This window comes from Mustelus asterias, chromosome 21, assembly GCF_964213995.1.
Source record: "Mustelus asterias chromosome 21, sMusAst1.hap1.1, whole genome shotgun sequence".
Taxonomy (NCBI): Eukaryota; Metazoa; Chordata; class Chondrichthyes; order Carcharhiniformes; family Triakidae; genus Mustelus; species Mustelus asterias.
The window spans coordinates 35,989,467-36,002,638 of record NC_135821.1 but is presented as its reverse complement, the minus strand read 5'-3'; positions in this window follow the sequence as shown (position 1 = coordinate 36,002,638).

Below are 13,172 nucleotides of genomic sequence, written 5' to 3'. Positions count from 1 at the left end.
TCAGAGCAATTTACGGTATACATGTGAGTACGTGTGAACAAACATGTGTACACATCTATGAATGTAAGACATGAACAGGAGAAAACAGGGCAATGAATAGTTTGCATTGTGAAACAAGTGTGTGTGTAAATGTATGTGTATGTATGTGCAGGTTAGGGTGAATGCATGTTTCTATGTGTGTACAAGAGAGAGAGAGAGAAAACACAAGGAGTGGGATTTTCTGACTGCGTTCGTCCCAAGATCGGAAATTCCCCCCCCCGTGGACCTTTGCATGGTCTGCCCCCCACGCCCTGCAACCTGCACCCTCCCCCCTCCACCCCCCTCCTCCACCTGCTACGATTCCCATGGCGGGCAGGAGGGGATAATTCTGCCCAAGTGGTCTCGAAGGTATTTATTCATGTTAACTAATCAGTCGGAAAGAGTCATTCCTGCAATGAATGCTGATCTTAAAAGGACAGGCAGAGTATTCCTCACAACAGACCAAAGACAAATTGTGTAGTCATGAACTCTGTTTAATTTAATCTGCTGAGGGAGGGGTGGAACCACAAGGCAGCAAACAATTCATCCTTCCCCAAACAAGTTTGCATTATTCAACGCTGTCACATTCTTGTTGGGTGAACTTGGTTCACGGCACCTCATTTCGAGTAAGATATCTATATAATATTGGGTAGCATTGGAATTCTCTCTCACACTCTCTCTACCTATTCAATAATCCAGACCAACCCATTTTATATTGTTCACTTCCAAAGTACCCAGGTAAAATTTTATGGGTGGAATTCTCCAGCCCACCACCTGTCCCGCCAACCAGAATAGTGGGATCCCCCACCGGATTCTGTCCATGGAATCTCATTAATTATTCATCGGCGAGCTCCCCTCCAACACTCCTGGCGGGCCAGCAGCTGATTCTGGATGCTGGGTTCAAAGGTCACCATTTTAAATACTAGTCCAGCCTATCTCACTCTCTCCAGCCCCACCTGTCTTCACCAGCCTGTGCAGGATGTCCAGCACCCAGAGGGGAAAGGCCAGCAGCCTCAAGGAGAAGGCAGCAGTGGGGAGTCCGGATGCACTGACATGTCCTCTACCCGAGGGAAAGCTCCAGGAACTCACCCAACCTCACCTCTCTGGCTTGGGAGACCATTGCCCAGGAGGTCAGCATGGCAGTCACCCGCTCATAAAGAACCATCCAGGGAAGGAAGCAGATGAATGATCTCCTCCACCCCGCCAGGGTAAGTCCCCGGTCAGCTCCCTCCACGAGCAAACTCTCAGCATCATGTACTCAAGAAGCAACTCTCTTCACAGGCCTCACACATCCATTAGCAGGGGACACATTAACATTCATTCTGTCCACACAACTTCTACAACAGCATCATTACATCTGTCTTGTTGCTCCCAGTCCAATCTTTGCCCTTCTGGTGAGGACTCAGCAGGGATGAAATGCTCAGGGAACATGCATTTCATCCCAGCTCTCCTCCAACCCCACTGATTCGATCTCTTTTGACTCCATACAGGCCAAACTTGCTCACAAGAAGCGAGAGCAAGCCCAGACTGGGGGAGGGACGGAGATCATCGCCCTCAATGAGTCTGAGGAGGCTACTGCAGAGCTCACTGCGAGGTTTGGATTGCCCCCATGGCAACACAGGGTCATGGAGTCATAAAGGTTTACAGCATGGAAAAAGGCCCTTCGGCCTAACTTGCCCATGTCGCCCTTTTTTATTAATCGCTAAACTGGTCCCAATTGCCCACGTTTGGCCCATATCCCTTTATACCCACCTTACCCATGTAACTGTCTAAATGCTTTTTAAAAGACAAAATTGTACCCACCTCTATCACTGCCTCTGGCAGCTCGTTCCAAACACTCACCACCCTCTGCGTGAAAAAATTGCCCCTCTGGACACTTTTGTATCTCTCCCCTCTCACCTTAAACCGATGCCCTCTAGTTTTAGACTCCCCGACCTTTGGGAAAAGATGTTGACTGATCTATGCCCCTCATTATTTTATAGACCTCTATAAGATCACCCCTAAGCCCCCTACGCTCCAGGGAAAAATATTCTAGTCTATCCAACCTCTCCTTATAACTCAAACCATCAAGTCCCGGTAGCATCCTAGTAAATCTTTTCTGCACTCTTTCTAGTTTAATAATATCCTTTCTATAATAGGGTGACCAGAACTGTAAACAGTATTCCAAGTGTGACCTTACCAATGTCTTGTACAACTTCAACAAGACCTCCACCAAAGCTTGGCCTCTCGCAACAACCGAGTACAGATCTCAGCCCCATCACTTCACCCAATCCTATAACGCACACTGAGTGCACAAAGCACTGCAGCCTGACCTGTTTAGTGTTCATGTGAACTATTCCTAATTTCCAACACTAATAGTCACCCACCCCATCATCTGCAGTCGACATTCAATCCCTTCCAGTAACTCGTGCTATCCATTTAACCCCTTTGTGAGCTTTTCCTTGTCAGGGCCCAGCTTCCCTCCCCTCGATCTTCTCTCTGTCTTCCATTGTTTGTCTTCTTCATCCCTCCCCTTGCCCCTCTGCCTGACATTGTAAACCTCCACCCTTCCCCTAAACCCCTCCTTGCACAGCCCTCCTTCCACATTGCCACCTCTGGTCTTCATTTGCCTTCATCATGCCACTCCCCCTTCCATTATCCCACACACTCCTTCCTCCCCCCCCACTCCCCTCTCCTTTCCCCCTCTCACCCACTTCCCCTCACCTCTTCCTCCTCCTCCCCACACCCCCCCTTCACAACCCCAGCCTCACCTCGCACACCATCCCCGGTCAAGCTTCGGGATCTTTGTTGCAGTGGTTGCATGAGTCCCACTGCACAGTGCTGTCCAGATAGACACTGTCGTGGGGCACCAGGGGGAAGGAGAGGAAGGAGTCCCCTGTACTCCCCAACCCCAGGCTCTGTACTGATCCGATTTGGTGATACAGGAGGGTCCATGGGTCCAGCAGCACGGTGCTGTCCATGAAGCCCAGCTCAGCATGGAGATGGAGGCAGGAACCGGTCTGCCTCGGGCAGAGTGGTGAACAGCACATCAGGAGCAGAACAGCGCTGTGGCAGTGTTGTTCCCACCTCAAAGTCCCTGGTGAACTGAGGACCGCCTTGTGCAAATCACTCTTTAGCAATCGGGTTTCATAGCGCTGTGATTTCCAGTTGGAGTGAAGCAAAAATGAAAGGCCTGATGGGATTCCAGCGGGCAGCTGTTTAATGAGCATTCATGAGATGCAAATGAATATAAATGGAATTCATCACCACCAGCCAGTTGGATGATCGACTCACCATTAACCCGCCATTGCAATGTGATTTTATGCTGGTGGCTTTCCAAATTTTTGGCTCCTACCAGATTCCCCACTCCTGCCCTCCATAAACCCAGCTTGGGCAGGATGGGAAAATTCTGCTCAATGATTTAGCTGTTCACTTTTCCCAGGACAACTGATCAACTCAAATTGGAATGGACCTCCAATGTTTATTACATTAACCACTACAGTTATGATTGAGCCACTCATGGTCAATGCTGTCCCTATCATGTATCTCCTTGCAGTTGATAAAATTAATTTACAATGGGACAGGATCCATCCCCACTGTTCCCTGGTTACTCCTTCAACACCTGTTGCTCATGACCAGCCATTGATACGTGGTTCAGTTTGATTATTAACTTCTAACTCTCAAACATGTCCATTTTGACTGCATTCCCAGCTGTACAGAGGTCACCTGTGCTATATTGGATGACCCCGTGCTTAACTTGCATTTATTGAGCATCTTTGATGCAGGAAAACATCCCTGGGCACGTTGAAAGAGCCTCACTGAAAAGCTGTGACACTGTGCGCCATAATAATGCAGATCAAGCTGATTCGATGGAGCATTCCAAAGGAGGAGAACGAGGTGGAGACACAGGTTTCAGTGAGGAGTTTGCACATTCTCCTCGTGTCTGCGTGGGTTTCCTCCAGGTGCTCCGGTTTCCTCCCACAGTCCAAAGATGTGCGGGTTAGGTTGATTGGCCAGGTTAAACAATTGCCCCTTAGAGTCCTGGGATGTGTAGGTTAGAGGGATTAGCGGGGAAAATATGTGGGGGTAGGGCCTGGGTGGGATTGTGGTCGGTGCAGACTCGATGGGCCGAATGGCCTCCTTCTGCACTGTAGGGTTTCTATGAGGACATCCAGAGGCAGCTAAAGGCATAGCCTCCGGTAGTGAAGGAGTTAAAATCAGGGATGGGCAAGAGAGGCTAGAGGTGTAGGGAAGGGGCAAGGCCATTTGAACATTAGGATAAGGATTTTAACATTGAGGCAAAGCCAATACAGGCCAACAAACATTGGGTTGAAGGATGAAAGGGACAGAACCTCATCAAATAGATACAGAATGAGATTATTTTTCCTAACACTGATCCAATACTCTGTGGAGATTGCCTCATTTCGCTCAAGGCTTAACATAAGATGTTAATAGGAGCAGGAGTAGACCATATGTCCCTCACTTGTTAATTCTGCATTTGTCTCCTCCTATTCCATAAATTTCAATTTAAACAACCAGCCTGCAGTAATCTGTTCATGTTACCCATGGTTACGAACGTTTTCAGACACAGGTACTGTACAATGCTTCCTGTACATGACAAGTAGGTTGTGAGGTCAAATTCTATCACAGCGCGACATGAAATTACATCCAATAACTCTGATAATCAGTTGGCTGGCAATGGCAATGACTGGCAAATTGTTTTAAAAAGCAAAGTGGTTCACAAATGCTTTACTAGCTACTCTTCATCGAATCATAGAATCCCTACAGTGCAGAAGGAGGCCACTCAGCCCACCGATTCTGCAACAGGTCTTCGAAAGAGCATCGAGCCCAGGCCCACCCTTCCATTCCCATAACCCCATGCGTTTACCCCACTAATCCCCTAACTTACATATCTTTAGACACTAAGGGCCTGATTTTACCAAAACTTCACGCCTGAAAATGGGCGCGAAATCGCGGTAAATTTGGGCGTTGGGCCTTTAACACGATCGGCACCCGAATCCGAGCAGATCGCACCTTTAACGACACCCGATTCGGGCGTGGGTCCGTAAGGGAAGGGGGTGTGACCAATCATCCCCTGGGTTGTGGGGGGTGGGGGTGGGGGCGGAGGGGGGGGGGGGTGTGTGACGTGTCATCCTCTGGTCGGGGGGGGTTCCGCTGCCTGTTTGCGGCCGATCCCTCCTGGCGCCATCACTGGTTCACTACCAGCCACAGATTACTCTTCCTTGCAGGTGCGAGAGTGTGGGAGAGATGGCTGTGGCTGGTAGTGAACCAGTGATGGTGCCAGGAGGGATCGGCCGCAGACAGGCAGCGGAACCCCCCCCCCGACCAGAGGATGAGACATCACACCCCCTCTCCTCCCCCCCTCAGGGGATGATATGTCACAGCCCCTCTCCCCCCCGCCAGGGGATGATCGGTCACACCCCCTCCCCTCCCACCCCCCCCTCCCCCCACCCACCAGAGGATGAACGTCAGAGAGCCGCTCTCTCCGCTTTCTGCTTTTTTTTTCGTGCCCGGGCGCGCTGTCAGGTATTTTTCGAACTGCACATGCGTAGTTCAGAGCTCCGATTGGTCCGCCAGCGCTAAGCCCCGCCCACAGCGCGGATCGGGCCGGAGCCGGCAAAACGCGTACGGGCGCGCTGGAAAGAGGATTCCAGGCGCGGATCTATTTGACGCCCAGATTCGGCACTTAGACTCAAAAGGGTAAAATTCCCCCCCTAAGTGGCAATTTAGCATGGCCAATCCACTTAACCTGCACATCTTTGGAGTGTGGGAGGAAACCGGAGCACCCGGAGGAAACCCATGCAGACACGGGGAGAATGTGCAAACTCCGCACAGACAGTGACCCAAGCCGGGAATCGAACCTGGGTCCCTGCTGCTGAGGAAGCAGTGCTAACCACTGTACCACTGTATCACCCTGCTCTTACCTGGGTGGCCAGTTTGATCCTGGTCTATACTATCTGGTTGACTTTGAATGTCCTCTGAAATTGTGTAGAAATCCATTCAATTTGTACATCAGTGCAATGAAGGAGCGAGATGATGCATGTGGCTTTGGAAGTCTTACTGCTGGCCAGTTAGCTCAGATGATTAGAGTGTGGTTCTAATAACAGCATGGTCACAGGTTCGATCCCGCATTGGTCAGGCGCCTCCACCTGCCTTCAATCAGTCATGGTGCCTGTTATGTTCACTTCTTCGTCTTCACTCTTATAGTGCAGGATGGTTTCAAAATTAAGCTTCTCAATCCTGTAACATTGCTGAATCCATTCAATCCGGGCCATGGTGACATAACGGTAAAGTCTCTGGACAAATACTCCAGAGGTTTAGGCTAATGCTCTGGTAACACATATTCGAATCCCACCATGACAACACCATGGCGCACTTTGAATTCAATTAACTAATATGTGGGGCATGATGGTGACACAATGTTAATGGCACTGGAGCGCTTATCCACAAACCTGGACAATGCTTCAAGGTTCCAGCAAAGGTGGATAGTAAGAATCATCCTGTGGCAGGCATGTGTAATGTTACTGGACTTGTCATCTTGGATCTAGGGGCGGGATTTTTCGGCCTCACTCAGGCGAGACCTGAACTTCCTGCCCGATGTCAACGGAGATTTCCGTTGTCGGACTCTCGCCTGCGCCGATTCCGTTGCGGGCAAGGTGGTAGAGCTCCAGCCAGTAAATCTCCCTTGTGGGGACCTTGAATTTGGATTTATTCTGGGATCATGGCTTCAAATCTGAGCAGGGCAGCTGATCAATTCCATAAATTAGTTAATTGGAAGCTAGTCGCAATAATGGTGACCATGAAACCACCATTGCTGGCTGGAAAAATCCAGCATTATTCACATTCTCAGAATACAGGAAACACCTTCCCTAAAGTTCTTTTCTGCGTTGAAGTTGACTTCAGTTTTGTGATCTTCTCCTTGTCACTTTAAAGCTTGGAGCCCCAACCATCTGTGTCCCTTTTCTCTGAACCTTTGCAAATACATCAAGTCTTTTCCAAGGTAGGGAACCCAAAGTTGCAGAAAACAGTTCAAATATGGCCTTAAGTAGTGAGCTTATTAATATTGAAAATAACCCACTGCAACTCAATCAGCAACCTCACAAGATCCCAGTGTTGTTCCTGCCACACAGTCTGTTTTAACCCTTATACGATGGACAAAGAACTGCGAGTAGACTTCTTGTTAGTACAACCAATATTTAATTAAAACACACAATCAATAATCACCCACCCAACCAACAATAAGTTATTTTACAGAAAATACTAAAGTTCAAGTCCAATACGAGACCTTGACTTAACTTTGCGTGACTGGCAAGTACCCAAGCAGATATTGGCCTTTATCTGTGCGCTGGTCTCGGTCGTCCTCTGCGTAGTCTGGTCCTTTGGTCTGGTCTGGCACTCTGGCTCTGGTCTTCCTTCCTTCTCGGGTGTGGTGGCTCTCCTTGTGCTGGTTGTCGCTGGCGACGGTCACCGTCGTTGTAGCTCATTCGTGGGGTCAGAGAGAGAGAGAGCTTCTTCTGTTGTGCAGAAGCTTTTATCCCTCCTTGGTTTTGTGTCCTTTTGGGCAGTCTCCTGATTCTTGTCAATCAATTGATCAGGGATTGATCACCCTTATTGATAAGAGTCCAATCAGGTGCTGCCACACCGATCTCTGGGTGTGTACCTAACGGCCTTCCGCGACCGCTGGGTGCCGCAGGGGCTGGGGTGTATTATCGACCCCGATAATCACCTTTTGGTTTGACGTTTTAAATTTCCTTTCGACTTTGTTTTTGGTTCGGGCTGTTCCCCCCTTCCTTTTGGGGAGCCGCCCCTTTTACTTTGTCCCTAAGTTAATTTGAGTTCGTTTATTACGTTGGTACCCGAAAGAGCTACCTAACGGCCATGCCTGTAGGTGCTGGAGGCACATAGGTCACATACTTCCCTCCCAAATAAGGGGTTAAGGTAAACAAGTATGTTTGACCAGAAAGTGTCCATTGTCTTTGGGATGGCCTATTTCCTGTGTATTCAGTCGTCTGAGTTGCAGCCTGTTTATCTCTGTCTTTTAAGCTGCAGTCTGCTGTTTCAGTGCTTGTCCAATTATCCCAGCGTGCTCTGTAAATCACCATTTTAGGTGGCCCGTTTGGCCACACCAGTTTAGTTCAAGACTGGCCTAGCCCATATTACTATTGGTTCACATCACTAATGACCCACAATGCTATTGGTTCATATTACTAATGGCCTACTTTGCTATTGGCTCACATCACTAATAGTCCACATTACTATTGGTTCACATCACTAATAGTTCACATTACTATTGGTTCACATCATAATGGCCCACATTGCTATTGGTTCACCTCATAATGACCCACATTGCTATTGGCTCACATCACTAATGACCCACAATGCTATTGGTTCACATCACGAATGACCCACAATGCTATTGGCTCACAAAGCTCATGGTTACACAGGACAAAGCCAATAATGACCATTCAGTTCCTTTTCAATTTTTAATGGTAGACCTGGTTCCCATTTCCATCACCTGATACTTACCAACATTAAAAACCACATGATTTGTCTCAGGCCATCTGTTTAACCCGTTTTTAATTATGCCAGTGGGAGATCTTGTGGAGCACTGGGTAGTGTCCCTGCCTCTGAGCCAGAACTCTGGGTTTGAATCCCACGGTAAGAAGTCTCACAACACCAGGTTAAAGTCCAACAGGTTTATTTGGCAGCAAATACCATAAACTTTCGGAGCGCTGCTCCTTCGTCAGATGGAGTGGAAATGTGCTCTCAAACAATGCACAGAATCACAGAAATCAAGTTACAGAATACAAATTAGAATGCGAATCCCTACAGCCAGCCAGGTCTTAAAGGTACAGACAATGTGGTGGAGGGAGCATTAAACACAGGTTAAAGAGATATGTATTGTCTCCAGACAGAGCAGCTAGTGAGATTCTGCAAGTCCAGGGGGCAAGCTGTGGGGGTTACTGATAATGTGACATAAATCCAACATCCCGGTTTAGGCCGTCCTCATGTGTGCGGAACTTGGCTATCAGTTTCTGCTCAGCGACTCTGCACTGTCGTGTGTCGTGAAGGCCACCTTGGAGAACGCTTACCTGAAGAGCCAAGGCTGAATGCCCGTGACTGCTGAAGTGCTCCCCCACAGGAAGAGAACAGTCTGGCGAATGTCGAGCGGTGTTCATTCATCCGTTGTCATAGCGTCTGCATGGTTTCCCCAATGTACCATGCCTCGGGACATCCTTTCCTGCAGCGTATCAGGTAGACAATGTTGGCCGAGTTGCAAGAGTATGTACCGTGTACCTGGTGGATGGTGTTCTCACGTGAGGTAATGGCATCCGTGTCGATGATCCGGCATGTCTTGCAGAGGTTGCTGTGGCAGGGTTGTGTGGTGTCGTGGTCACTGTTCTCCTGAAGGCTGGGTAGTTTGCTGCGGACAATGGTCTGTTTGAGGTTGCGTGGTTGTTTGAAGGCAAGAAGTGGGGGTGTGGGGATGGCCTTGGCGAGATGTTCGTCTTCATCAATGAGATGTTGAAGGCTCTGGAGGAGATGCCGTAGCTTCTCCGCTCCGGGAATGTACTGGACGACGAAGGGTACTCTGTCCACCCGTGTCCCGTGTTTGTCTTCTGAGGAGGTCGGTGCGGTTTTTCGCTGTGGCGCGTCAGAACTGTTGATCGATGAGTCGAGCGCCATATACTGTTCTTATGAGGGCATCTTTCAGCATCTGGAGGTGTCTGTTGCGATCCTCCTCATCCGAGCAGATCCTGTGTATTCGGAGGGCTTGTCCGTAGGGGATGGCTTCTTTAATGTGTTTAGGGTGGAAGCTGGAGAAGTGGAGCATCATGAGGTTATCCGTGGGCTTGCGGTACAGTGAGGTGCTGAGGTGACCGTCCTTAATGGAGATGCGTGTGTCCAAGAATGCAACCGGTTCCGGAGAGTAGTCCATGGTGAGTCTGATGGTGGGATGGAACTTGTTGATGTCATCATATAGTTGCTTCAGTGATTGCTCACCATGACTCCAAAGGAAGAAAATATCATCGATGTATCTAGTGTTTAGCTTCGGTTGAAGGTCCTGTGCAGTGAAGAAGTCTTGTTCGAACCTGTGCATGAAGATGTTGGCATATTGAGGTGCGAATTTGGTCCCCATGGCTGTTCCGTGTGTCTGGATGAAGAACTGGTTGTTGAAGGTGAAGACATTGTGGTCCAGGATGAAGCGAATGAGTTGTAAAATTGCATCTGGAAACTGGCAGTTGTCGGCGTTGAGTACTGAGGCAATTGCAGCAATGCCATTGTCGTGGGGGATGCTGGTGTAGAGTGCCGAGACATCCATTGTGACGAGGAGTGCTCCTGGTTCAACTGCTCCATGTGTGCTGAGTTTCTGTAGGAAGTCCGTAGTGTCGCGACAAAAGCTGGGGGTTCTTTGTACAATGGGTTTCAATCTCTATGCCCTCGACATATCCGGAGAGGTTCTCGCACAGGGTTCCATTGCCTGAAACAATGGGACGGCCGGGTGTGTTTGCCTTGTGTATCTTTGGGAGGCAGTAGAGATCTCCAATGCGTGGAATACGTGGGATGAGAGCACGGACGATGGCCCCTCCTTTGTCAGCTGGTTTGATGACAATGTTGTGGTTGGTCTTGAGAGCGTGGATGGCGTTGCGTTGTGCTTGGGTGACGTTCGGTGCTGTCTTGTGAGTGCGGCTGATGAATTTGGTGTTGACGCATCTCCTGATGGCTTGAGCATACATGTCAAGGTCGAGGGCAGCGGCCTTCCGGAGGAGTCCAATTCAACTCTTTCCTCTTCAGTTGCACTGCAGATCTCTCTGTCTGCTGTTCCGGTTCATTGGCTGTCTCATTGTGTTCGCTGTTGGCCTCTTGGGGTTGTGGAAGAACTCCCGCAGCCTCATTCGCCTGATGAATTCCTCTGTGTCCGCTGCGAAACTGATGGGGTCTATTTTGGTGATGAGGCAAAAGTTGAGCCCTCGGCTGAGAACTTCGATTTCATCTGGCTGAAGTGTGTAGTCCGATAAGTTGACAATGGACTTCCCTGCAGTGGTACTGTTTTCTACTGTGGTACCAGGGGAGGCTTGGTTGCTGCTGGTGGTGATGCCGAGTTCCTCAAGTTTCCTGTTCTTGGTGTGCATGTCGATGGTGTAATTCCTTTGTCTCGTCTGCTTGGCAGAGTTTCGCAGCTGGTCTGCGTCCTGAACGCAAGTTGAGAATATGGATTCGATCTTGGATTCCAGGAGGCGGCGTTTGCTGTAGAGCTGGTGTATGAGGTGTTTGAGGAGGGTGAGAGAGGTGCGACGGCAAAGTGTCTCAGCGTAGTCTGTGTTATAGGTTGACCTGAGTGGGTTCGTGATCCGTAGTCCTTTCGGTATCTTGTCTGCTTTCTTGCATGTTTGTAGAAACTTGATGTCTGTGTCGATATGCGCGATCTTCTTGGAGATCCACTCCACTTGCAGAATCTTGTAGAATCTCACTAGCTGCTCTGTCTGGAGACAATACACATCTCTTTAACCTGTGTTTAATGCTCCCTCCACCACATTGTCTGTACCTTTAAGACCTGGCTGGTTGTAGGGATTCATATTCTAATTAGTATTCTGTAACTTGATTTCTGTGATTCTGTGCACTGTTTGAGAGCACATTTCCACTCCATCTGACGAAGGAGCAGCGCTCCGAAAGCTTATGGTATTTGCTACCAAATAAACCTGTTGGACTTTAACCTGGTGTTGTGAGACTTCTTACCGTGTTCACCCCAGTCCAACGCGGCATCTCCACACCTTTGAATCCCACCCCAGGACCTGATGGCCAAGAAAAGTGCATTCATAACATTGGCAAACAAGTTGAGTATCAACCTGTAAAATTCTTCAAAACATGCCAATAGCTGACGGTAAGAGTCGGAGACACTCCGGGTCAGCCATGCTTGGTGTGGAGTGGTGCCCCTCAAGCTATAAGCCCCAGGCGACAGACTAGTGACTTGTTTCAGGAATAACTAGCTATGGAACCAGACAAAAGTCTACCTTCGTGCATCACTAGGTGGGAAAGAGAAAGCAGAGTTCCTCCTTAAGTCATCTCCCAGTCATACAGCTTGATATCAGCAGTAAATATTCCATTAAATTTTTCCCTATCCTTTTGCGACTGTGCATCTGTCACAGGAGCCTGAGCAAAGTTTTGCCGGCTCCACTAGCATCCATAGACAAGTCTTTCCTAATTAACTATCAAATCCAGCTGCCTCATTTGCCATCAATTCTACGAGCATTAATCCTCTTTGAAAGTCTCAAATATTTGCTGAAAATCTGAGTAAATTGTATGCTTTGGCTATCCTTCATCCACTAACTCGATCGGTCCTCAGAGAATTCCAGCAGGCTTGTGAGGAGTGCCAGAAGACTAACAGGGAAGGGGGGGTGCCCTGTGATGCTGAGATGCTTTCATTAGCTGCAAGAGGGAAGACATCACAGGCACATAATTAGTTCCAAAAGAGCAATTCTGAAGGAAGGCAATATACGGAAAGAGGCCATTTGAGAAAAATTATTGAGTTGCTCTGCTGTATGTTCCTGTGAAGCAGCAAGCAGGGCATAAGTTTTCTCCCACTCCCTCAGCACCAGTGACTCGCGTGTAGGAGATCAAACAATGCCAGAGAGCAAACATTTGACAAATGGCATGCCGGATAATCTTTCGAATTGCTGTTGGACTCGGTTGGGTATTTGGAAGCCCAGTAAATGTTTGTCAGAAAATCCCCCCGACCTTTCCTCCTTGCTGGTGTGGAAACGCGGCCTTTTGGTGAATTCTTCCCTGGTTGACGGGAGGTTGAGTCAATCCATTGGGATCAGCAGCAATAAGGCTTCAGCTGCAGGTTTATTACAGAGATAATCCCGCTTCAGTTTGGATTGGGCGGAATCAACAGAATGCTTTTAATTAAACTCATCTGTCTGCGTGGCAGTGGGTGGATTGGAGAATTGTCAGGCAAGGGGGGGTGGGGAGCGGGGGAGGTTGGTGGGGGAAAAGGAGAAGTAAAGTGACATGGACTTATAAACACGTATATACGGAAAATAATGAAAGATGCAGACCGGGATTTTCCGACTGTTCACACCCCATCACGGCTGCAAGAGAGGGCGGAGAATTTGGCGCTCAGCCAAATCTCCCTTCACTGCAGCGGGACT